The 24494-nt window shown below is 32.7% G+C and overlaps 1 protein-coding gene across 30 annotated transcripts in view; it reads right to left on the reverse strand.

The window, feature by feature from the left end:
* Nucleotides 1-24494, reverse strand: part of MYT1L (myelin transcription factor 1 like) — a 693632-nt gene that overhangs the window by 493829 nt on the left and 175309 nt on the right. For all 30 annotated transcript variants that reach the window (XR_012486139.1, XM_074288020.1, XM_074288037.1 and 27 more), the window contains one exon: nt 8680-8784. The gene's annotated coding sequence lies outside the window, so the exon portion shown is untranslated. The remainder of the gene's footprint in view (nt 1-8679; nt 8785-24494) is intronic.

Below are 24494 nucleotides of genomic sequence, written 5' to 3' on the forward strand. Positions count from 1 at the left end.
GAACAGAGAATAGTCTACCTCTCAGACCTGTGGAGGAGGAAGGAATTTATGACCAGAGGAGAATTAGAGATCATTATTGATCACAAAATAGAAGATTTTGATTACATCAAACTAAAAAGTTTCTGTACAAACAATACTAATGCAAACAAGATTAGAAGGGGAGTAACAAATTGGGAAAATATTTTTAAAAGTAAAGGTTCTGACAAAGGTCTCATTTCCAAAATATATAGAGAACTGACCCTGATTTATAGGAAACCAAACCATTCTCCAATTGATAAATGGTCAAGGGATATGAACAGACAATTCTCAGATGATGAAATTGAAACTATTTCCACTCATATGAAAGAGTGTTCCAGATCACTACTGATCAGAGAAATGCAAATTAAGACAACTCTGAGATACCACTACACACCTGTCAGATTGGCTAAGATGACAGGAACAAATAATGATGAATGTTGGAGGGGATGTGGGAAAACTGGGACACTGATACATTGTTGGTGGAGTTGTGAAAGAATCCAGCCATTCTGGAGAGCAATTTGGAACTATGCCCAAAAAGTTGTCAAACTGTGCATACCCTTTGACCCAGCATTGCTGTTATTGGGATTATATCCCAAAGAAATACTAAAGAGTGGAAAGGGACCTGTATGTGCCAAAATGTTTGTGGCAGCTCTTTTTGTTGTAGCTAGAAACTGGTAGTTGAATGGATGTCCATCAATTGGAGAATGGTTGGGTAAATTGTGGTATATGAAGGTTATGGAATATTATTGTTCTGTAAGAAATAACCAGCAGGAGGAATACAGAGAGGCTTGGAGAAACTTACATCAACTGTTGCTGAGTGAAATGAGCAGAACCAGAAGATCACTGTACACTTCAACAACAATACTGTATGAGGATGTATTCTGATGGAAGTGGTCTTATGTCTTATGTCTATGCTTTGAAAACTGGATGTATAGAATATTACTTAACATTTAAAGTCCCTGTAATGTGAATCATCCATTCTGGAAATCTAAAGGAGTCACTTAAACTCTATCTTAATTTCTAGGCCAGCAAAATAAGGCACCTTCTTAAGAGAGTGGTTATGGGAGAATCAAATAAGATAGTGTATGAAAAGCAATTCACTTTCAGTGATATACAGATGCAAATCAGACTAGCACTATCTCAATCATAAAACTATATGCTTTGTCTAAGCTCTACAGCAAGCAAACTCATAATGAACATTTCCAGCTCATTATGGTTTAAATACCATTTCTCCAAATATCATTGTTCCTCCAGCACCATCTTTATGTGCATGGAAAAATTTTCAATAGTGTCTCAACAATAAAAATAATAGTTCATATTTATGTAGCATTTGATGGATATATTGCATTGACCTCCATGATAATCTTACAAAATAGATAGACATGATTTTATTTTGTAGATAAAAAAATCAAGAAACATTTATAGGGACTAACTTGTTTGTTCAAGGTCACATGACCATGGTGCCTGGAAGTAGAGCACACAACTCTTCTAACTAAGTTCAAAGCTTTCGCAACTCACCACTGCCTTTAAAATATGACATTTTTGTAATGCTTTAAAGAGATATTTTTGCAAACAAATGCATTTGATCCTCATACCCTGATGAGGTAGGCATTTTTATTCCTATTGTGCATAAGAAAATTGAAGCTAAGAGAAATTAAATGATTTACCCAAAGTCATACAGAAATAAGAGATAGAATTTAGGTACTCACCTATTTTTCTTTCTATTATGCTAGACTATCTCAATTGTTTCACCTATTAAATGGAAGCAAGGATACAAAATAGAAATCTTATATTCATTTAGAATGAAGTCATGAAGTTGCCTTCACTGGTGAAATTTTTTTTATCCATAAGGGATGGCATAAAGAAGAAATTAAAGATCTCCTTTAAGTTTTCTGCTATAAGACCCAGATTTTTAATTTATGGTAGATAATATTCCATTTTCTTGAATAAATCTTAATAAATTAATCTCCAAGTTTTAAATACTTATTCATGTGTCTTACTCTGTAGGTAAACCATTAAGTTCTAGGAAGAAGTGAACTATATTTTATGTTTATTATCACATAGAATGGAGATTTACAGACAAATAGCTTAATAAATATGTGTTGAATTATTTCATTGATTACTGAAGAGCAATTGTTATAGTGGTAAAGCACTGAAAAATCTCAGTCTCTTCTTATACTTTAGCAAACGAGGATTGAGATGCCTGATGAATGTAATTTCTCCTCCCTCTCATTCTCTATTCCCCAATATATAACTGAATCACAAAGCTCAAAATTGGAAGGGACATCAGATATCATCTGATCTAGTCTGTCCCTGAACTTAAAGGTATAGTAGATAAAGTGATATATTAAAGCAAGGAAGATCTGGATTAGAAAACTGTTTCTATTATCTTATTAACCATATAACCATGGTTTGGATATTCTACTTTTCAAAGCCTCATTTTCCTTATCTATTAAATTCCCATTTAATAACATCTCAACTAGCTCTTTCATAGGATCAAGTATGTAAAGATCAAGTAAATATAAATACAAATCTCTTTGTAAATTTTACAGCTCTATATAAATGTCAACTTTACTATATTTATCCATTATATATGTTTATAAATATGTATATGATACAGCATTAGATGAGATATTATGTATAAAGTCCTCTGAAAACTTTAAAGTACCATAACAATGTTAGCCACTTTGTGTATGTGTATGTATATGTATATACATATACATATATAAATATATTTATATATAATGGCAGTGAGGGTAGTGTGGCATAGTGATGGGATGTCAAATATATGGCCTACATTTATCATTATGGCCCCAAACTCTCATCAGTTTGGGCTGTACCAGATAAAATTATAGTTGAGAATTATTTAACAAAATAAACAAAAGCAGAATAGAACATAGAAAATGTTAATATGTGGTTTTCTAAATCAATCTTCAGATTTCAGGTATCCTTTTGTATGGCTTAGTGACCATCTCCCCTTTCCATTTGAATTTGATACAAATATAGGCTTAGCGCAGTGCTTGGTATATAGTAGGCACTCAATAAATGTTTATCCACTGATCATTGAGATAGTGGATTGAGTAGAAGAGTAGAGAGTTGGACTTGGCTATAGGAAAACCTGGGTTCATATATTAATTAATAAGGGCTGCTTATTGTGGTAGATACACATATGCTTTCTGTTACATATCTATAGCTAAAGTGTGGGAGAGAATACTTCAACAACAGAAGCAGTGTTTCAAATATTTGGGGGTCGAAAAAATTTTTGAACAGGTGTACTATGGTGGGTGAGAGAGGAATGTGGACAAGCTACTCTCAGAACAATTCCTTGCTAACAATACTTTGCCTCCTGGAACACTAAACCCAAACTATTTTTAGAAAAAAGCTATCAGGGATTTTCTTCATGGTAACAGAGGGTTCTGAAGTACATATGATTCTAGCTCAACAATGGTTTTCCTTCTAAAAGTAATGCCCCTGGGGGGATGACGTACCATCTGGTGATTCCTAACTTATACTCTTCAACAGCAGGTTTGGGGGTGTCAGTGGCACCTCTGACTGATTTTAGCTGCCAGTCTGCTGCCCATTTCAAGAATAACACAGCTGCATCTAATTCCATAATTATACAGTGGATTCAAACCTGCCTCCTCCTTTTCTCATTGTAGTAAAGGCATTCTTTCCTTGTAGTATGGCAAGTCTCATTTTTTAAAGGTAAGGAGAGGGTTAAAAATGCCAGTGATACAATTCTTAGTATTATAGTAGAAAAAAAAAACTTTACATACTTGTACTATATACCCCTGGATAAAAAAAAGATACCTCTCTAGTCAAAATTAAGTTATACCTTTATGCTTCCCATCTTCTCACTTTTTCCATTTATTTGTACCCAGTAGAAAAAAGTTTGAAAGAGCTTTAGAAAGTCCTTTAATTTGAGACACCTCTATTTTCCAAATGATAAGAAGGAGCTAATATATTACTCTATCCCACACAGAAGAAAGGCACTATAGTCATTAAAATGCTATATCTAACGAACAGGGATACTTTTTGAAGAAAGTTACCAGTAAATATAATTAATTTTCATTGCATCATGTTCATTGTGAACATTCCCCCCTTCCTTTGCCTATATTTTGATAAAAAACTTAATTATTTTATTAGTTACCACTGCTTTAAAAATATAATCAACAACATGAATAATTGGAAAAGACAAGGAGATACAAGAAGAGTAAAGGACCACCAATGATCAGTTCAAATATCACATCAGTTGTTTGCTGGATCAGCAGCATCATTGTGGGCACAAACTACACACTCCTTCAATGAGTGCAAATTTCAGTCCCTCTATACCTTTTAATCTTATATGTTCTCCTCTCCATGCCTTTCTATAAATTTCATAATATTGATCTATACAATCTATCAGTCCTTTAAATCTTAATGTCAGGGGATGGTGTTGTGGTGCCCTATACAAATTTTGACCTATCCATGGCATTCACCATAGGACAGCCTGTTTTTTTCAGTTGTATCATTCCTAAGTGATTTCTTAAGTATTATGAGATTTATAGGAAGATCTCAAGCATCATGGATATCTTCTATGGGGCAATCATAGATAAAACATACTAGAAGTATATTAGATAAGTATATATGTATGGTTATAATATGCAATGATAGAAGTCCTTTTATCAATGATACTATCTCTACTGAAATAACAAGATAATGAGCTTTACCATAAGGAGAGTAAGACGAGAGTTTATTTTGATTTTTGATTGTAATAATATTTTAAGTCATTTTAGTAAACTATCATTCTTTTCAAGACTACTTTGTACCATCCTGTGTGTTACATTTCTACTATGTTAAAATAGTACTATTTCTACTCATCTTATAAATCAGAAACAATTCATATAACTATTTATTTCTAATAATTGTGTACTTAATTATTACTTTTAATTCTATTAGGATCTGTAACTTAATTAGTATAAATGAAATGGATCAAATTTCCTCCATATTTTGCTGCATAGTCTTTGAGAATTATTATGACTAAAAGAAATCATTACCTTATGGTCAAGTAAAGTGATTACTCTTTCTGATTAATCAAATTCAATCTCAGATGATAGTCTACCAACAAATCCATTCTTAGGGCCTTTTCAACCTTGGTAAGACCTGTCAGGTACTGTATTATATATAAAACATTATATAAGTTTTTCTTGAAGATTTAAATAATCTAAATAAAATAATCTAATAAAATAAAATAAATCTAATACTATAAAAGGGGAATTTTTTTGTATTACCTGGAATTATGTATCATAATATGAATAGTATGGTGCAAATTACTAAATATTTTTTGTTATTGTTTTTTATTATTACTATTATTATTTTAGGGAGGGTCAAGATCTCATTTTGGCATTTGGAAATTTACACAAAAAATTTCCTGTTACTCAGGTGAGACAATACCCCTTGGAACTGGATTCAACTTGATTTTATATTTCACAAAATATTCAGTCTGCTTTAAATATTACATTTTCTGGTCAGCAGATATATTTTTGAAAATGCTGGAAACATTTTCTCTACTCTGAATCTTTTAGATTTCTCTAATCATCTCCTGCCCTGATGTGCAGAGTTATAACACTGTGTTACTTTCCTTATTGCCTTAGCAGTAGACACTGCCTCATCAATCCCAGCTGATTTGCTCATGTGATATAAACAACAAGGCTGTTCTGTGGACTAACATGTCTGTGAATTATAATTTATAGATTTCTTTCCTGATTTTTGCAACTGCTGAAATTTGGAAAGCAAGTTAGAAAAGAAACCCCTCTTCTCAAAAAAGATTGTGGTTATTTACAAACTGAATTTAGATCATTGTAATAGGGTGATCTATAAACTTCCCCTTTATACAAAGAGTTATCTCTTCCTGCCAGAAGTTAATATGAACTTGTCATAAGAGTATGTTTGTATTAATATGTCTAAACAAACTTCGGATTCTATTTATAGTGTTTCATTTCATCCTTCATTCTATTGTTAATAGAATATATCTATTAAATAAATACAGAATATATAAAAATGATTTTTCCATTAGATATAAAATTTAGCATTTATAGGAGATTGAATAAATAGAAATAACTGAAAAAAGTTGAAATCAGTAAGTGAAAATGTGAACATAATTTGCACATGTGCTGCCATCTTATGTTGATTTTCATGTATATCATTACCAAAATCAAAGAGTAAGTTTGATATGAATTGAAATACATAAACTAACTACAAATACACAAACGTGTATGGTCTTTTGATTAGTCTAACAATCTTTAAATTTTGTCCATTTCTTTTCTCCGAACATGCATAACTTGGTCTGTTTTTTGCAAAATATCCTTATCTCACAACTCAATAGTATGCTCCAACTTTTGATCTACCCAAAGATAAATGCTAAAAGAAAAATTTTCATTCTTTTTTTAACCTAGTAAAGTCTTATGTATGTTTCACATATGAGCAGTACACTGGAATACTTTGAGTTAAAATATATAGATTATTTTCAAAATAATTAATTATGGAATTATTACTAAGATATATAAACCATTAAATTCACCCAGACTTCTCCCCATCATCTATTCATCAATTAATAAACAGTTATTAAGCATCTACTATATATCAAACATTATATTAGTCATTGATGATGCAAATATAAGAGAGCCCCTACTTTTTTTTTCTGAAGCAATTGGGGTTAAGTGACTTACTCAGGGTCACACAACTAGGAAATATTAACTATCTGAGGCCAGATTTGAACTCAGATCCTCCTGACTTTAGGGACAGTATTATATCCACTGAACCATCTAGCTGACCTGAGAACCCCTATCTTAATGTCTGGGCTAGCTTTCTCAAGGATCTCTCTGGAGTCTGGAGTCTGATATCTAGCTCGAGCACACTCTCATTTGAGTCTCTTTTAAGTCTGCTTATTTCAAGTTCTCTTAGCTCTTATTTATCTTAGTACAATCACATCAGTACAGCACACTGAGCATGTGTGAATTATAGAACCATTACATCACTATACTAAGTACTAAGTATATATATACTAGAGAACCATTATATCATCAATCACACTGAGTAAACATCCTGTTGTAAGTATCCTTGTTTCAAGTATACTTTTCCAGAGTTCATGCCCTTTACATTAAAAGATATTATATACCATGAAAATTATTAGTCTAACAAAATTTTTAATTTCTCATCACTCTCCAAACAAATAAAATTACTTGTAGGAATAAGTCTCTTAATACTCCGAGTAAGGAGGTTAACTTTTCAAATCAGGGAAATGTATTGTTAACTGTTTTCTTAATTTTGAACAACTGCACAAAGAGCTTTTCTTTTGGAAAATAATTAGTATATATAAAATAATGATACAAGATCCATTATGCCATTTTATTTTTCTTTATTTTGTTTTTATCCAAACATGATTTCATTGATGTGGGGAATTTTGGGCATTAAAGTTCCTTCCATACAGCCTTCCTTTGTCACTTAAAGTCTTATAGACTAGCTTGGCGATAATAAAAGGTTCAGGTACTTACTTTTTTTAGTACACAGCCAATATATATCAGAAGTACCAGTCAATTCCAGGTCTTTCTAACTCTAAGTCCATCCCTACAACTACTATGCAATACAATTTCTCTTAACAATTTTTTAGACTCTGTTAAGATGGTTCAGTTAGATGGTGCAGTGGATAGATCACCAGGTCTGAAATCAGAAACACCTGAGCTCAGATCTGGCCTCAACACTTAACACTTAACAGCTGTGTGACTCTGGGCAAGTCACTTAATCCCAATTGCCTTGCTCCCCCACCATCCTCCCCTACATAAGACTATTGATATAAGGTTGTTGATGATGAAAATCAAGCCCAGTCTCTGAGTTTTAAGTAAGTAATGGATTTCCCTGTGATCAGGAAGCCAAATGAAACAGGAAGCAAATTTAAAAAAGTAATGTTACACAATGAAGATACCACAGCTCTCTCCATCTATCCTGAGAAAATGGGATCTCTTCGTCTTTTTCACATAAAAGGACATAGTTTGAAACATTCTCTTTAATGTAAGGATTGAGACAGAAAGCTCCACAATTTTAAAATTCAGTCTCACTCATATACTCAAAAGCTGAAGGTTCATAATTTCCAATTGCTATATACTCATGGTGTGAATTTTAGCAATTGGGAATTTCCAAATAAGATGTCCGTAGAAAACTTAGATTTGTTACAAACACACAAAAACTCCTCCAACACTTATATACTTGACAACTAGTCATTTCTGGAATGAATGGAGAACTCTCCTTATACTTATATGAAATACAATATTATCATTGAAGGGTAACCAATCTTGGACTGTTTTTTGTTCTCTTGACAGCCCAAAGAACTTCACTGTATCATGGTCCATCAGGATCCAGCATTCATTCCTGCTCTGTATAACTTTAGTATCAAGAACAATACATGCATCATCTAATTTAACTGCAAATGGCTCTTTTTAGCATGAATTGACTGTTTAAAGAGAATGCACAACAGAACTCCTAAATGCCTCATGGAAGCTATGGAGCACCCAGCAGGAAAAAAAAAAATCTCTTTTACCAAGAGCTAAAAGTAAATGGAATAAACTATAGAGGAAATTAACTTTCATCAATAATCTCTGGAGAGTGCTACACTGAGGCCAAATGTACCTGAAATCCCTTGGTGAGATGATTCAACTTTGGTCCAGGCTTTGCTCTCAGAGGTTGTCGGAGTTCACTGAAGGGGATTTACCAATTTTCCTCCAAACTCATTTTCTAAAAAGAAAAAAAAAACAAGCAAGCATGAAATACCTAAAGGAAAATGAGGAAGAGCTAAAAGAGATCTTTGCCCTTGTATTCTTTTAGATTCATAACAAAGAATTATGCTTAAAATGGGTAACTACATTTGGACAAATTGTAAATTATTTTATAGGAACACTGCTTCAGAAGGATATTAATATATCAGAAAATATTTGAATATGCATTTCTTTTGTTCTGGATAATTTTAAGAACTTTAAAAAGCCTCTAAAAAGTTGGATTTGACATTCTATATGCTATTCAAATAGCAGTAAACCTCTGAAACTATATCTAGCCCCTCTTCTTTCTTTGATACAATTGGTTGTTCGATGAATAATTAGAACATATTTTAGCTATTCTAAATATTCTTTCAAGTTAATATGACTTGACTATGAATATAAAATGGTCCATTCCTGGTGACAGTGTTTTATGTCACTAATTTAATATTATCATAGTTGAAAAACAATGTTTTCACTAGTTTGCATTTTGCTTTTCATCTATACTTTCTCATGTATTTTTGTATACAGTTTGGGATTCATGACAGCTGTAATTAAAATAAAATATGCTTGGATTACACAGATAATGCCACAACCCTTTTCCCCAACTCAGAACTTCATGTAAATATATAAAAAGGAATAACTGGGAACTAGGCAGAGAGCAAGTAAAATGACTAGGTAGGGCATTAGTTGTTAGAGCTATTGTTTCTGGTGCAGACCTCCAAATTCAAAGATACTCATTAAATTGAGTATGTGGCAATAACAGACGAAGTGTTAATGGGGCAGCAGTGGAGTGTGTCAGGAAAATGAAGAGACCCTTAGGGGCTCACCATGCTGTTTATGATCAGCTAAATTCAGCAGCATTACCATAAATCCTCTAAAAGATACTGTACTAGACTTCTTGCAGGTTACTTTGCAATAAAGAACATATTCAGAGTACTTAGCAACTGGGATTTAAAGTAAGATAACACATTATTTCCTATGAAATAAACAAACTGCCTATAAAAATACAACCATAAGGAATTTTATTATTTTCCTTAATAAGATTTTACTAAAACAAAGACATAAAGAACAAAACCTTTTTTCCTAAAAAGTATGCAAATGGAGATTGAAAGAGTTCTGAAATACATTGAGAAATAGACAGGTCATAGTAAACTGTTTCAAATTATGCAATGCAATAGTTTTTCAAGGTATTTCAGAAATACTTTGCTGACTCCATTCCACTCTGGAATGGATTTACAGACTCACACAGAAGCACAGACACTCAGATTTGGAAAGAAATCCGAGCCTGTCTAATCCAACTCATATTCAAATAAATATATGCTTTATAAAAAAATATCATACCTGAGAAGTGGTCAACTGGTTTGAAGATAGGGAAAGTGACCTGAGAACTATTCATATCACTAAGGAGATTATAAACCCCTTGAAAGCAGAAATTATGTCCTTGATTCCCTTAAAATACCAATGCTTAGATATTTATTGATTGATTGATTATTTGTTGTTAGTAAAATTTTTATCAAGGAGTATTCAACTCATATTGTTCTTAATATCCCTTTAAGCCCAATTGTAGCCTGAACAGAACCTGAATGCAGATCTTAGTCATACTTTTATTAAGAAAATAACCTAGGCAGCTAGGTGGTGCAGGTCATAGAGCACCAGCCTTTAAGTCAGGAGAACCTGAGTTGAAATCTGGCCTCAGATACTTAACACTGCCTAGCTGTATGACCAGTGGGCAAGTTACTTAACCCCAATTGCCTCAGCAAAAAAAAAAAAAAAAAAAAAGGAAAATAACCCACCTGTTATAGACAAAATGAAATAATTTTTATATAAATAAAACAATTTTATTTGAATGCAAAATGTAAAATATTTATAATAAATATAATTTGTAGTAATTCCTTAAAATTATTTTCATTATTTACTTATATATTTTTTCTTTTTAAAACTCTATTTTTATAATAACGGGCTATATTTGAAACTCTTTTAAGTGAACTTTTTCTCTATACATTCCTTATCAACGGAAGAGGAAAATGATAATAAAAAATCCTCATATCAATTATTTAAGTAGTTTATGTGTTTTAAATTTTAGTTTCCTATATAGGTACTATGGTTAGTGCACATTTAGTTCAGTATCCTTTATTTTTTATAAGTCTTATATAGTGACTATTTATATAGTCTCAGTTTCCTAATCTGCACATTGAGGATAATAATACTTCCACTGACTTCCTCATAGGAAAAATCCTTTGTAAACAAGAAAGGATTATGTGAACATGAATGAGAAATTATAGAGGAATTGGGATCAGCACAAGTGTCTATGTCAAAGTGATTAAAGAGCAAATAAGGCACTGAAATAACTTCAAGTCATTTACTTTTCTATCTTTGCTCTGCAGTAAACACACATTTACAGTTTTAAACTTTTGTTAAGTAGCACCACAGTTTATTGCTAGGGTATGACTATAACTCCAAGTAAAGGTAATCCATTATGAAGAACTCATTCATTGTCACTGGAGCATAAAACAACCTACTAAATTCTTACTTTGGCAGCAAGATTTAACTTTCTGTATAAATCTTCTCATCACTCACTCAAGCTTTTTTTTTTTTTAATATATTGTGTTTTTCTCTCCCACAACAATAGAGTTTCTCTTGCATTAAGAAAAAAATTTGCTTTTATAACTTGAAAGTGCCCTTTCCTCCCTGCCACCTCTCCTTACCCCCTTTTTAAATCAAACAAAGACTATGTCATATGGTATTGATGGTATGAGAAAATGTTTATTTCCACCTAAAAATTCTTTATAATTTTGTTATTAAAATGATCAAGTACATAAAATGATCATTTTATACTTAGATTTATGATACTAAATGATAAATAAATAACTCTAATTTTTATTCCTTATATATTACATATGAGCATATAAAATCCTTTTTACTTAGTAATCTGAAAATAAAATAAAACTCTTAGACTAGTACTCTTCAAAGCAAAATTTGAATGTCAATTAATTATAACATGTAGACACAAAAGCATCTATTTAATATATACCAGTGCCTCATCAGAATCCTGTCTTTAAAATCTGTCAAGAGCTACTGCACAATGAGACCTTTTGTTTCTCTGTTATTGATCATTCCTCTATTAATGTCTAATGTAAACTAAAATAATATTACAATCAGTTCCAATGAATTACAGATGGAATATAACTCTCAGACCTCTAAGTCTGCTATATTCATGCTACAGTCTTGGGCTTAAATTATATCCTAACTTTCTCTTCTTTTCTCTTAATTACCTGAACACTAATATGTAACAAGAATTAGAAAAGTAATTTTGTAAAAAAAAATGTGTTCTAACTGATCTTTGAATGAATTGTAGATTTTAAGAGATAGTTATGAGAAGGGAATACATTCTGGGAATGGGGAAATAGCCTTTGTAAAAGCTTGGAGGTAGAATAGAGAGGAGATGGGACAGATGGAGTGCTGAATATAGAGAATTCCAAGTTTGTTTGGAGAACAAAGAATAGGAAATTTAATGTAATTAGACAAAGAAAATAAGTGAGATAATCTTAAGAGGGAAATAGGTAAAAATCAGAAGAAATATGGTACACTAATGGACCTAAATTTTAAGATTTTTTAAATGACTTTCATCTTTGTATCTTAGTTTCCCACTGCCTAGCCTTGTGCATATATATATTGTTATAGGTACTTTATTGAAGAATGGATTTTAACATTGTACAAAAATTCTGTGCTTTTTATTTTGTTCAACTTTTATCATACATCTTATTAAGGATTTGTACTATTTTTAGTAACAGATATTTAAAAAATTAATTGCAGCTTTAGTTTCTATTTAATATTCCATATTAGTTTTCAGAATTCTGCAATTGGTACACAGAGAGACTCTGACCTTTAACTACAATTGAGTGGTCATTAATTTCAATCATCATCATCATCATCATCATCATCTTAAATCTTTATAATCTTGGAGATTTTTATGATTTGCAAAGCACTTTATATAGAGAATTTCCTATAACCCTCATGACAGCCTTGAGATAAAGATATGGTGGGTGTAATTATTTTCATTTTGCATATATGTATACTGAAGTTTAGAGATGTTAAGAGAATTGCCCATGACCTCATACCTGTAAAGTCTCAAAAGCAGGATTGAAACCACATCTGCCTAACTCTAAGACTAGTACTTCATTTACTATTTGCACTCTGCTAAAATTAGCCATTCTGGTAGCAAATAAATTCTTATTTTTATTATTTTTTAACAAATTAAAAAGATTGAATATACAGATAATATAATTCAGAATTTGACTAATAGTTTTTTTCCCACTTTTTTGTATCAAAGAACATCAAAAATTCAGAAACACCACTTTGCATTTGCTTCCCTGGGTATTTTCATCTCTAAAGAACAAGATGCCCCTCAGGATAAGATTATTACTTCTAAGCTCACCACCATGCTGCTAACTCAAACCTTGATTCATTTCACCTCTCTTAAACTCCTTTGGAGAGATGGAGGGTGAAGTAGTAAACTCCTTCATAATGTCATCCTTCATAAAGGACAAGATCCCTTCAGATCACTCCACTTTGTATCTGTTTCCTTATAATACCATAGAACAAGATACCCCTATATTAGGTACTTCCTGTTTCTCCCCACTTTCATGCCTCTTTTTGTGTGTTGTCCCACCCTAGCCCTCACTTTAGATTCTCAATTCATTGAGGGTAGGTCTTTCTTTTTATTAATTGCATCCTCAGCACTTAGCACAGTGCCTGGTATACTGTAGATGCTTAATACATGTTTATTGGGTTAGATAATTGGATTTATAGGAAAAAAAACAATTACAACAATGGCAAAAATCTTTAACATTTCTAAGGGCAAAACTTTAAAAGTGTTGTGCAAGAAGCAGGAGGGAAAATGAAAATGGATGAAAATGGATGGCATGTGGCATGTTCATTTTGGGAAAATATTACTATAGTTGATAGTTGGAAAAAAGAAATCAGTATCATCTTCATGACAAGAAAGATATAATCTGACTCATACAACAGAAATTTCATATATATAAAATTCCATGACAGTGCAATTAGTGATTAGTCTTGAAATGTTAGTATGAAGAAGTTTGTTCACAAATAAATAATGTGAGGTTTTGGCATGTGGAGTCAATTCCATTATTCTATTTTACATAAAGAAAAAATAAATATTCTAAATCCAGAGAAAAGCTACCCTGAAATAAAATGGACGCAATTTACACAAAGAACAAGTGGCTTATTGGAAAGAAAATAGCCAACTTTGACAGTGACATTCCCCTTGGAAACTGAAACAGATTGCAGTGTATAACCAATGACTGCTTATACTATGTTTTTGTGGAGTCAGATTGAGTTCACATGCAAGAAAGCTCACTAACCAGTTACCAAAAGAGGTTCAGAATGCTCATTTGAAAAGATGGGAAGTGTTTCTCAAAGTACATCATGAAATTCATTTTCAAGAACCTGAGAAATGTATAGTTCATTGAATTGATAAAAGCATACTTTTATTTCCAGGGCACGTATAAGTATTAGCCTACCAGCAGACCTGTCAGTGGTAAAGACTAAAGTTGAAAAAAAAAAAAAAAGGACAGAACTTTTGATTTGGCATTTTACATTGCAGAGGTGTTAAATGGGGACCACATGCCATATGTGATTGCCTATAGATGTGGACTTCGAACCTTTGAAGACATTCTCTTCATGCCTATACTACTGGCAAACAAATGATAAATTCTGTTCTCACATGGTTTTACCAGGTCCCATATATTATTTGTAATCATCTTTAAAAGATTTCCTGTATAGCATATTGTTAAAGTATCCAAGTTAATTGAATTCCTTTTTTTGAACTCTCCTATCAAGAACCATATCATCCACACAATCTTCCCTAATATGTTACCTCAGCAGGATTGATCTCCTTCTTTGAATTTCTCAGTGGTTTGTTTCTATATATGTTTTATGCATTTATCAAATTCCAATCTGCATTATACTTATTTGCAAACATTTCTTCTTCCTAATAAAGTAATAAGCCTTTGAGACCAGAAATGTAACTTTCTCTACTATAGTGACATCAAAATAGTTAGGTCTTAAGAATAAATCTCTGATTAATATATATTGAATTTTACTGAATTAAACTTAGTCCCACTGAACCCATTCCTACCAATTTATTCAGTTGATTATTTTCTTGGAAAATGACTTCTAAAATCAGCAGGAAAGACTGAATCAAATGATGTAAAGTTACACTATACTCATTCTTTTCCAGCTCCCTCCACAACAGTCATTCATTCAAGGCTTGTCAGGAGTATTGAGATCACTTCTTAACATGTCTTCCTGTTTCTTGTTAGTCCCTAATCTAATTCAATCTACATCATATTATTAAATCAGTTTTTATTTTTTAAAGTTTTCACTAAGATACTCTCCTTTATAATGAATAGAATAACCATCAGAACAAATCTCTTAATCTCCTATTCAAGTGCATCATAATAAGTACAGTAAAGAAAGTAACAAATTTGTACCCAAAAGTCCAAGTCTGCTTGCCACTATGGCCTTGAGAAAATAATTTGTTATCTTAGGCCTTTAGTTTTCTCATCTGTAAAATAAGGAATTGTATGATTTCCAGATTCTTTTCTAGTTGGAAATCTTATAATTCTATCCCTTTCATCATGTTGGTTTCTATCATTATCTCTCAATACCCTCCTACCTGAACTCTTTTCTCTAGTCAAATTGACCTCCAAATGTATCTTCTAAGATTTCTTGATCTTATTCGCTTCTGTTGCTTTGTTCATGTTTTCCTTATATGAATTTTCTTTCTACTTGTCTTTCCAAATTCCAAGTGATTCCACACATCAAATACCTACATCTCTATGAAAGTTTTTCCAAATCACTCTGACCCACTATAAACTCACATTCCTCTAAATAAATAACACATACTGTTTAAAATATCTTGTGATGTCACTTGTCTTTTTTTTTTTCCTTTGGGATCACCTATTCTAAGTGAAACATCTGTTAGAATGGTAATAATAGCTAAATTTACAATAATAATAAATCATTATGAATAATTAAAGAACCCTGAATTTGGAGTCAGAAAACCTTGATTTGCATCTCGGATATTTTGTTTACTAGCCTTATGATGATGGGGGAATCATTTAAAATCTCTGATCTTCAATTTCTTTCTCTCTATATATAGTAATACAGATAGAAAAAATATTACAAATTGTCCCAATTTGATCATTGTGACCAAAAAACCTGGTGATGATCATATCTAGTAGATATATAGTCCATTATCACATCTATACTTATTTTCCTTTTTTAAATTAAAAATTCAAACAAATGTCTTTTTATACTCATTGTATATATTAAAATAGTTAAAGAAAGCAACTTCTAACATTGTCCATGTCTAAGAATTTTTTTCAGGGTGTTGTTTAAGTCTATTATCTCCATCAGAATGTACATAGTGTGTTTCATCATGAGTGTTCTGAATTCATATTTATCAAGTTAGATAACTTTTATCATATTGTTATTATTGTATAAATCGTATTCTTGGTCTTGATTACATTTCTCTTCATTAATTTATACAACTCTTCTTAGGTTTGGGTGAAACCTTCCTCTCTTCCTTTATTTCTTACATCACTGCAGTATATGATCACATTTATATACCACAACTTAATCAATCATTCTTCCAATTGATGACCATGCCCCATTGTACCACCAACTTGTAAAATTTTGCCACCACAAAAAAAGAGCTAATATAAATACTTTTGTAGATATGGATGCTTTTCCTACTTTGATTTCTATGGAGGAATAGATATGGTAGTGGTATCATTGTATCAAAGGGGATGCAAATGATTGCTTCCTAAAATTGCTAGATTTGTTCAAAGATTCACCAAAACTATTTTAATTAATCTGTTTTCTCACAGTCCCTCTAGCATTTGTCATTTTTCTTTCTTTTTTTTTTTTGTCAAACTGATGGGTATGGGGAAGAGTCTTAGAGATATTTTAATTTGCATTTCTCAAATTATTAGTAGGGAAGGTGGGTGGCACTGTATGTGTCAGTCAGGGAGTTTGGAAGACTATCTTTTTTATTTCAAATCTGGTCTCAGTCACTCCTTGGTCTGTGACCTTATTTGCTCAGTTGTTCATCTGTAAAATGAGCTAGAGAAAGAAATGACAAAACCACCACAGTATTTTTCCCAAGAAAACTCTAAATGCAGTCACTAATAATTGAACATAACTGAAATGACTGAACAACAACAACAATCATACAACAGCAATTAGTAATTTGTAGCATTTTCCATAAATTGATAGCTTAATTTTTTTTCTTCTGAAAACCAACTGGGCCTATGTTTAAAGTATTTCTAGATTTCCAGTTAATATGCCAGAGACTATGATACCATATGGAAAGCATGTATCACAGTAGCTTAGCAACTAAGTTCTATTTTCCTGTTACATTATGGGAATTCATCTGGACTCTTGAAGGTTCTGCTGGTTGCTTCTGAGAACAGAGTCATAACTCTAGACCATAATGAGGCATTGAAATGAGAGTTTAGTCACCCCTACCAAAGCTTATTTTAAAATCTTATATTTTTTACTTAAATAAAAGTATCACATTTAAATTGCAAAATCAATAGACTGATAATGATATCATACAAATTAAGAGTTTAAAGGATGAAAGGAAATTTATTGGTCCTCTTGTTCAACCTCTTCATTTTATAGATAGATACATTGAAGCCTCCAAAGTAAAATAGTGAGGTATAAGGCAAAAAGTGCTATAGTAAGATACAATCCTAATTCTTGCCATTTACTATCTGTGTGATCTTGGGCAAGTCACTCATTTCACTGGCTCTCAGTTTATTCATCTGTAAAATGATAGAATTAGATTATATGACAAATAAAATATCTTCCAGCTTTAAAATCATGATTCTGTGATTTATAATTCTATTCTAAGTATCTTGACTAAAGTCACACAGTAAGACAGAAACAGAGTCTAGACCCAGAGGACTTCATTCTATATATGCATATATATGGTTTTACAGCAGTTATCATATAGAGTGCTCAATGGCTATCTTTATATTTTTAATTTTGTTCAATAAATATGTATTGGGTGCTTGTTCCCAGGTGATATAATTAAGGAGAGTAACTTCCCTGAATAAAATGTGCTCTCCTATTTTAATTCCCCATATTACTCCCCCCAAAACTAGCAAATGTCATCTATATTTTAAATGGGGTATAAAAATGATCACAGTCCCAAACCCCTAAATACTTGTTATTCCTATTATTCCTCAGGGCTTTCAGAGTGAGAATTTATATGTAGTGCTTATATATCAGGGCAAGACCTTCAGAATATGGAAAGAAGACTGCTAAACAGAATAACCTCATTCAGAATGTCCTTCACACATCAGTTATGGTGATTGAAAGTTTCCATCATTGATTCATTCTTTGAGTCTTGAAAGCTTTTCCATGTTTAGGATTTCCCTTGTTTAAAATGCAAACAATACTGAGATGAATAACTTTTAAGCCTCTGTCAATGACATTGGGAGTGAGGGTAGGTTGTGGGGATGAGCCATTATCTGCTTGAGAGCAAGGTCTAAAGGAAGGAAATAAAAGATAGGTCTCTAGAGAATAGGAGCTGAGAGAGACGAGGAAGAGAGAGAGAGAGAGAGAGAGAGAGAGAGAGAGAGAGAGAGAGAGAGAGAGAGAGAGAGAGAGAGAGAGAGAGAGAGAGAGACAGACAGAGAGAGAGAGAGAGAGAGAGAGAGAGACAGAGACAGAGACAGAGACAGAGACAGAGAGATGGAGAGACAGAGAGAGACACACAGAGATGGAGAGACAGAGAGAAACAGAGAGAGATGGAGAGACAGGGAGAGAGACAGAAACAGAGAGACAGAAAGACAGACACAGACCACAGACACAGACACAGAGAGGAGACAGAGAGACAAGGAATCAGGGATCAGAGAGAAAAGCAAACGAGAGGAGGAGGGAGATGTGGCAAAAGGATTCCCCAAGAGTGCCAAACTCTGCCAACATCACAAGTTTCCAGGAAAAATAGTTAATAGGAAATCAAAATATTAGATTTCCTGAAGTCAGTAAGAGAACACTTAGTTGTGAATGAATTCAAGTCATTTGAGAAAATATAGTGCAATGATAGAGTACTGAACACAGGACCTCAGCTAAAATCCCATCTATTCTCATTTAATACTTGTATGATGCTGGGCAATTCATTTGTATTTTTGGGACTCAGTTTTTTCAACTATAAAATGAGGCAGTTGGACTTAATGACTTCTAGCGACTTCCATTTCTAGAGCAAGGATCCTAAAATAATTTCAAGGATAATAAAGGAATTTGCAGATATGATTGCTGAAATATTGATACCTATCTTGAGAATAGTAAAGACAATAGAAATTTCTCAAGATGTAGTCCCAATTTTTAAAAAGAGAATAGATTCTATATAGCTCTAGGCTTGTGAATATGACAGATATCTTTGAATTCTACAATGGATTGATTATTGAGATGATGATATAGGACCAACTAAAAAGGTAAAGTGTGATGATTGTGTGCCAAAATAAATAAATTCACTATGGCTAATTCATATCAGGTTCACCTCAGTACTTTTTTGAACTGGATTACTAGACTGTCAAGGAAATGCTTCACATTCATCCTCTGTAATGTGTGTGTATATGTGCGGGGCTGGTTGAGTTAAAAAAAATTCTGAAAATTAGAATATAGCTTGGTACATTAGGAGCTGATTAGATGACCAGAACCAAAGAGTCGATATTTTTAAATAAACATGTCCACCAAAGAAGAGGTTTCCAGGGAAGTGGCCTAGGTGTCTGTCATCAATCATGTTCTGTTAAATATTTTTATAAATTACTTGGTTTAGTGGTCAAATTTACCAATTATGCACATTTTAAGGATAGAAAGCATTGTGAATGACAAAAAATATACATAGGTGAATATGTATGTATTTAGTTGTATATGTATATTTATATATACATATAGACAGAAAGAAAAAGAGAAAGAATGAGAAATGAATCAGAGCAATAGTCTAAATCTAATAAGATTCAGTTAAGTAGGGAAAATATAAAGGTCTACAATTGCTAATATATCCATATGTACATACATACATGCATATATGTGTATGCATGTGTATATATATCACTCTGCATAAGTATAAGAGGGGTGAAGCATGACTGAAAATTTGTATCAAAAAGTCTTGTCAGGGCTTGAGAATTCAACAAGTTCAAAATGAATGTTCAATGCAAAGATTATAAAAATGCATTTCTAGGTTGCATTATCAGATTGAGGTATAATGCTCAGAATGGGGGAGTGTGAAGTAATCCTGCTCCGGCCACTTGGAATTGTGGGCATCATTTTCTAGGAAGGGCATTTGACAAACTTCACTCTGTTCAGAAGAAAGTCATCCAATATGTTGGAAGAACTAGAAACCATATTATTGACTGAAGGACCTGGGGATGTTTAGTATGGTGAAGGTGAGCTTTGGAAGGAGAAGAAGAAAAGGGGCTGAGCATAATCATTATCTTTAAATATTTAAGAGCCTTGTCAAGAGAAAAGGGATTATACTCATTCTGTTTGTACCCACAGGGAAGAGCTAAAAGGATGGAAATTACAGGAAGGCAAATTTCAACTTAGTGTAAGGAAGCCCTCTCTTACAATTAAAACTGGCAGAGAATGGAAAGGGCTGTCTCAGGAGGAGGTATGTTCCTTTATCACTGGAGCTATTCCATTAGAGGCTAGATGACCACTCATTAGGGAAGTTATAAAGAGTCTTTAGTCTTTAGATAGGACTTGCTGATTTCCAAGGTGCCTTCTAAGATTGATTCCATGAAATCATTTCTGACCTTCAAAGCCCTGCTTTGACACCACTTTCTCTGAATCACTGAGGGATTTTTTTCCTTCCCTTCCTAGAATACAGTCCTTTTTTTCTTATGTCTTCACTATATTTTATTTTATGTAGAAAAAAAAAATAGCATAGCATAGTGTATAGAAAGCTGGGCTGGGAAAAGGGGAGGTCTGGGCTCAAGTGTTGCCTCTTACAAACATTAACTGTGTAACACTGGTCAAGTCAGCAAAAGATAATACTTAAAAACTAGTCCTTGAATAGAATTGCTTGGTCCTGTTGGGCAGTATCAATGCTATCCCAAGCCAATAAAACAACAAAATACCATACATAGTATAATGAAAAGGACAATGGGTTACAACTTAGACCTTGGGTCTAGGACTATGTACAGCCCAAGTTCTTCTGACTTGTATTGCAGTGCTCTTTTCACAATGCCGTGCCACGCACCACACCACACACCACACACATACACACACACAAACACACACAAAACATTTATTTAAAATTACCTAACTGTGACTATATTCAAAATCTAATAGACAGGTGATACTGGGCTTGGAGTCAGGAAGATATGAGTTATATGTGACTTTAGATTCTTACTAGCCATGTTATCTTGGACAAGTCTGTATGCATTAATATTCTCATTCAAAAATGGAGATGATATAGCAGCTATCTCATAGGATTGTTCTAAGTATCAAAGAAGGAAATGTTTGTGAAGCATTTTGCAAATCTTAAATTACTATCTAAATGCTGGCTGCTATTGTTGAAATTATTGATATAACAAAAAGAATAACAATAAAATTAAACCTTCACATTTGCATTGTGCTTTAACCCTTGCAAAGAACTTTACATACATAAACTCTATTGTTAATTTTCCTTTTCTGTATAATGTGCATAATAATACTTATACTATTTGTCTTAACAGTATTATTGTGAAGAAAAGACTTTATCAAACTTAAAACATAGAAATGAGAGCTATTATTATTACTATAAAAATGAATGATCTCTTAAACATGGTTTCACTTTCCGTCTTCACATCATAGTCATTTGGGGGGGACCCCTATCCTTCCAATTTGAATCCTGTCATATGGAAAAACATGTGCCATTAAGTACAAACATCTGATAAAATGATTGCATCTGAAAACATAAACAATATTAAGTCTTATTTGCTCTCCATCCCTCTGCCATGAAAAACTAAATATAAAACTAGCATTGGATTTTTCAATCTTCACAAAAATTCCTATACACCTGATAGCTTTATAAGATATTAAATTGGGTCATTTCCAATATTCTTCCTCAAACCATATGTAGCTAACACTTTGGAATTTGGCAATGACCATGGCTAATATTCTTCAAACATATAAAATGAGGGTATTTCTTCCAATTCTATCACACATCTCTCATCCTAAGATTTATCTATGAAAGGTATACTTCTCTATTCTAACAACTCAGGGAAATGTGGATGCTCTGTCCTTTTTGACCAGATTATGATTGACAGGATTATTGAAGTTCTGTTCATAAGTCAATTGTATCACTCCCTGTCCTTTTCCTATTGCTAGGGTTCTAGTAAATTAAAAGAAAACTCCTGAGTAGAGCTTTTATGAATCTCTCTATATATGTCCCACTTAGCTTAAGCAAATTCTACTTTTATAATAATTAGTTTATTTCTTAATACCTCTGGCCCACCAATGACAATGATAAGAAACAACTTTTAAAAATATACAAAAAGATATAAAATAGAATTTTTGATAATAAACATTAGAAAATAAATTATTTAGAGCCAGCAGACAACAATTCATAATTGAAGCTGTATCATGCTAATTATTAGAGAACTTCACATTCCTAAAATTAAAAACAACTGAAATGCCTAACAATAAGGGAATGGCCAAAATATGATGTGTAAATCCACAGACTACTGCAACGATATCAATATAATGAACATAAATATGAATAAAATGATTTTAAACATATATGTGTGTGAGCATGTATGCATGAGTGCATGTGTGTGTGTGTGTATAGTCTATGTTAATGCCTTAAATCTTTAATAGGAAATAGAGCTGTTAAAAAAAAATGGCACCTAGAGAGACTGAGAGTAAGTGATTAGGAAATTGCTTTTGGAGTCAGGAAGTACTGGTTTCAAATCCTGTTTCTGACATAAGCTATTACAATCCTAGGCAAATTATTACCCCAAACAACTCTATATGATAACTTAGTGAATAGATGGGGTTATGATTTTCTTGGAAGTTTTCATGCTGATAATTCCCACATGCATGAGATCAAAGATCCTCAAACTCTTAAGTAGTAGAACAAAACAATTGCTTCCCCACCCAGCCAGTCCCCAATCTTCACCAGTTTAAATAGTTGTTCTCATTCAAAGCCTGACTCATATTACCTCCTCCACAAAATTTCCCCTGATCTCTCATCTTAAAGTGGTCTCCTTCTTTGTAATTCCAAAGGTAGCTGTCTCTCTCCCATGAAATTATATTTTTCATGCAATTGATGTTTGAATATCATATATGTCCTATTAAGTTATAAGTTTTTTAGAGTAGAGTTCCTATTTTATTTTTCTTTGCATCTTCCCCACTGCCTGTAATGCTGTGCACAAATCTTTAAAAATATTTTTGCAAAGATGAAGAAATAATGTTGAAATTGTTTACAACTATTTTCAAAATCTATATGTTTAACAATAAGAATCAGAAAAGAATATGGATAGAATTTATGTGTATACTTTACTTTGTTTTCATCACTGGCTTAGAGAACAGAGCTAAGGTCATAAAAATATGTTAGAAAATCAAGATTTCATCCCCTAAGAAAGAGCCAGAAAAAAATGCCTTTGGCAGACACAAATCAGTACAGTATAACTGTTAGAGTCCTTCACTTGACATTGCATACCAAGTTTGAAATCTCTTCTTTGTTGTTCATTTGTCCTTGTGTGACCGACCTTAGTTAAGTCACTCCCTCTAGTTTCCTCATTGATAAAATAATACTTGTCATACTTCCTAGGGTTATTCTAAGGAAAGTACTTTGGAAACTGTAAAGTGTTATGGAAATGCAAATCATTAGACATGTGTTTTAGCATTTCATCCCTCCTCCTTTGTTGCCCCATTTTGGTATCATGAATAGCACGGCTCTGAGATAAAAAGACCAAGTCCTTGACAACTTGACAAGTGTTTGAGTCTCCCACTCACAACTACACCTGCACTGAGTATCCCACTGAGATATGACCTTCACTGCCTGCAAGCAAGCTACATATCTGGCTGTACACATAGGCTTGCACAGTGGTGGGTAAGAACTATCAAGTTCTCTCGACAGGACAAGATTTTCCATTTCACCCCCCACCCCAACATTCCCCATCACACGTACCTTCGTTACCCTTTATGACAAGAAGGAGCAGTCTTTAAAGCAATAGTCCTTGGAATACTTAACCACAAGTGCAATCAATAGGAGAGTAAGACCTGTAACACTAGAGGATTAGACCCTAAAAACTTCATTTTGTAATGGGCCTAGTGTGCATTGTATTAGTTTATGATGCCATATGCCTCCTTCCAAAATGTCTTTCCTTTATCTCTAAAATATTAGTAACTAGGGGATTGAATATAAATGGGAATGGGCTGCTTTTTAATGTACATATTCTACATGCACTGAAATATAGGAACATAGCAGCTAGAGCTGAAAGGAGATTTAAAGATCATCTAGCCTGTGTTTCATTCTATCCAACCCCTAATTTGATAAAGAAAACTAAGAACCAAAGCACAAAAAATGACTTTTCTAAATTCATAAAAGCAGGTATACAGGGTTTAGGATTACATGATCTCTGAAGTGCCCTCTCCATCTCC

This window comes from Sminthopsis crassicaudata, chromosome 2 (assembly GCF_048593235.1).
Source record: "Sminthopsis crassicaudata isolate SCR6 chromosome 2, ASM4859323v1, whole genome shotgun sequence".
NCBI lineage: Eukaryota > Metazoa > Chordata > Mammalia > Dasyuromorphia > Dasyuridae > Sminthopsis > Sminthopsis crassicaudata.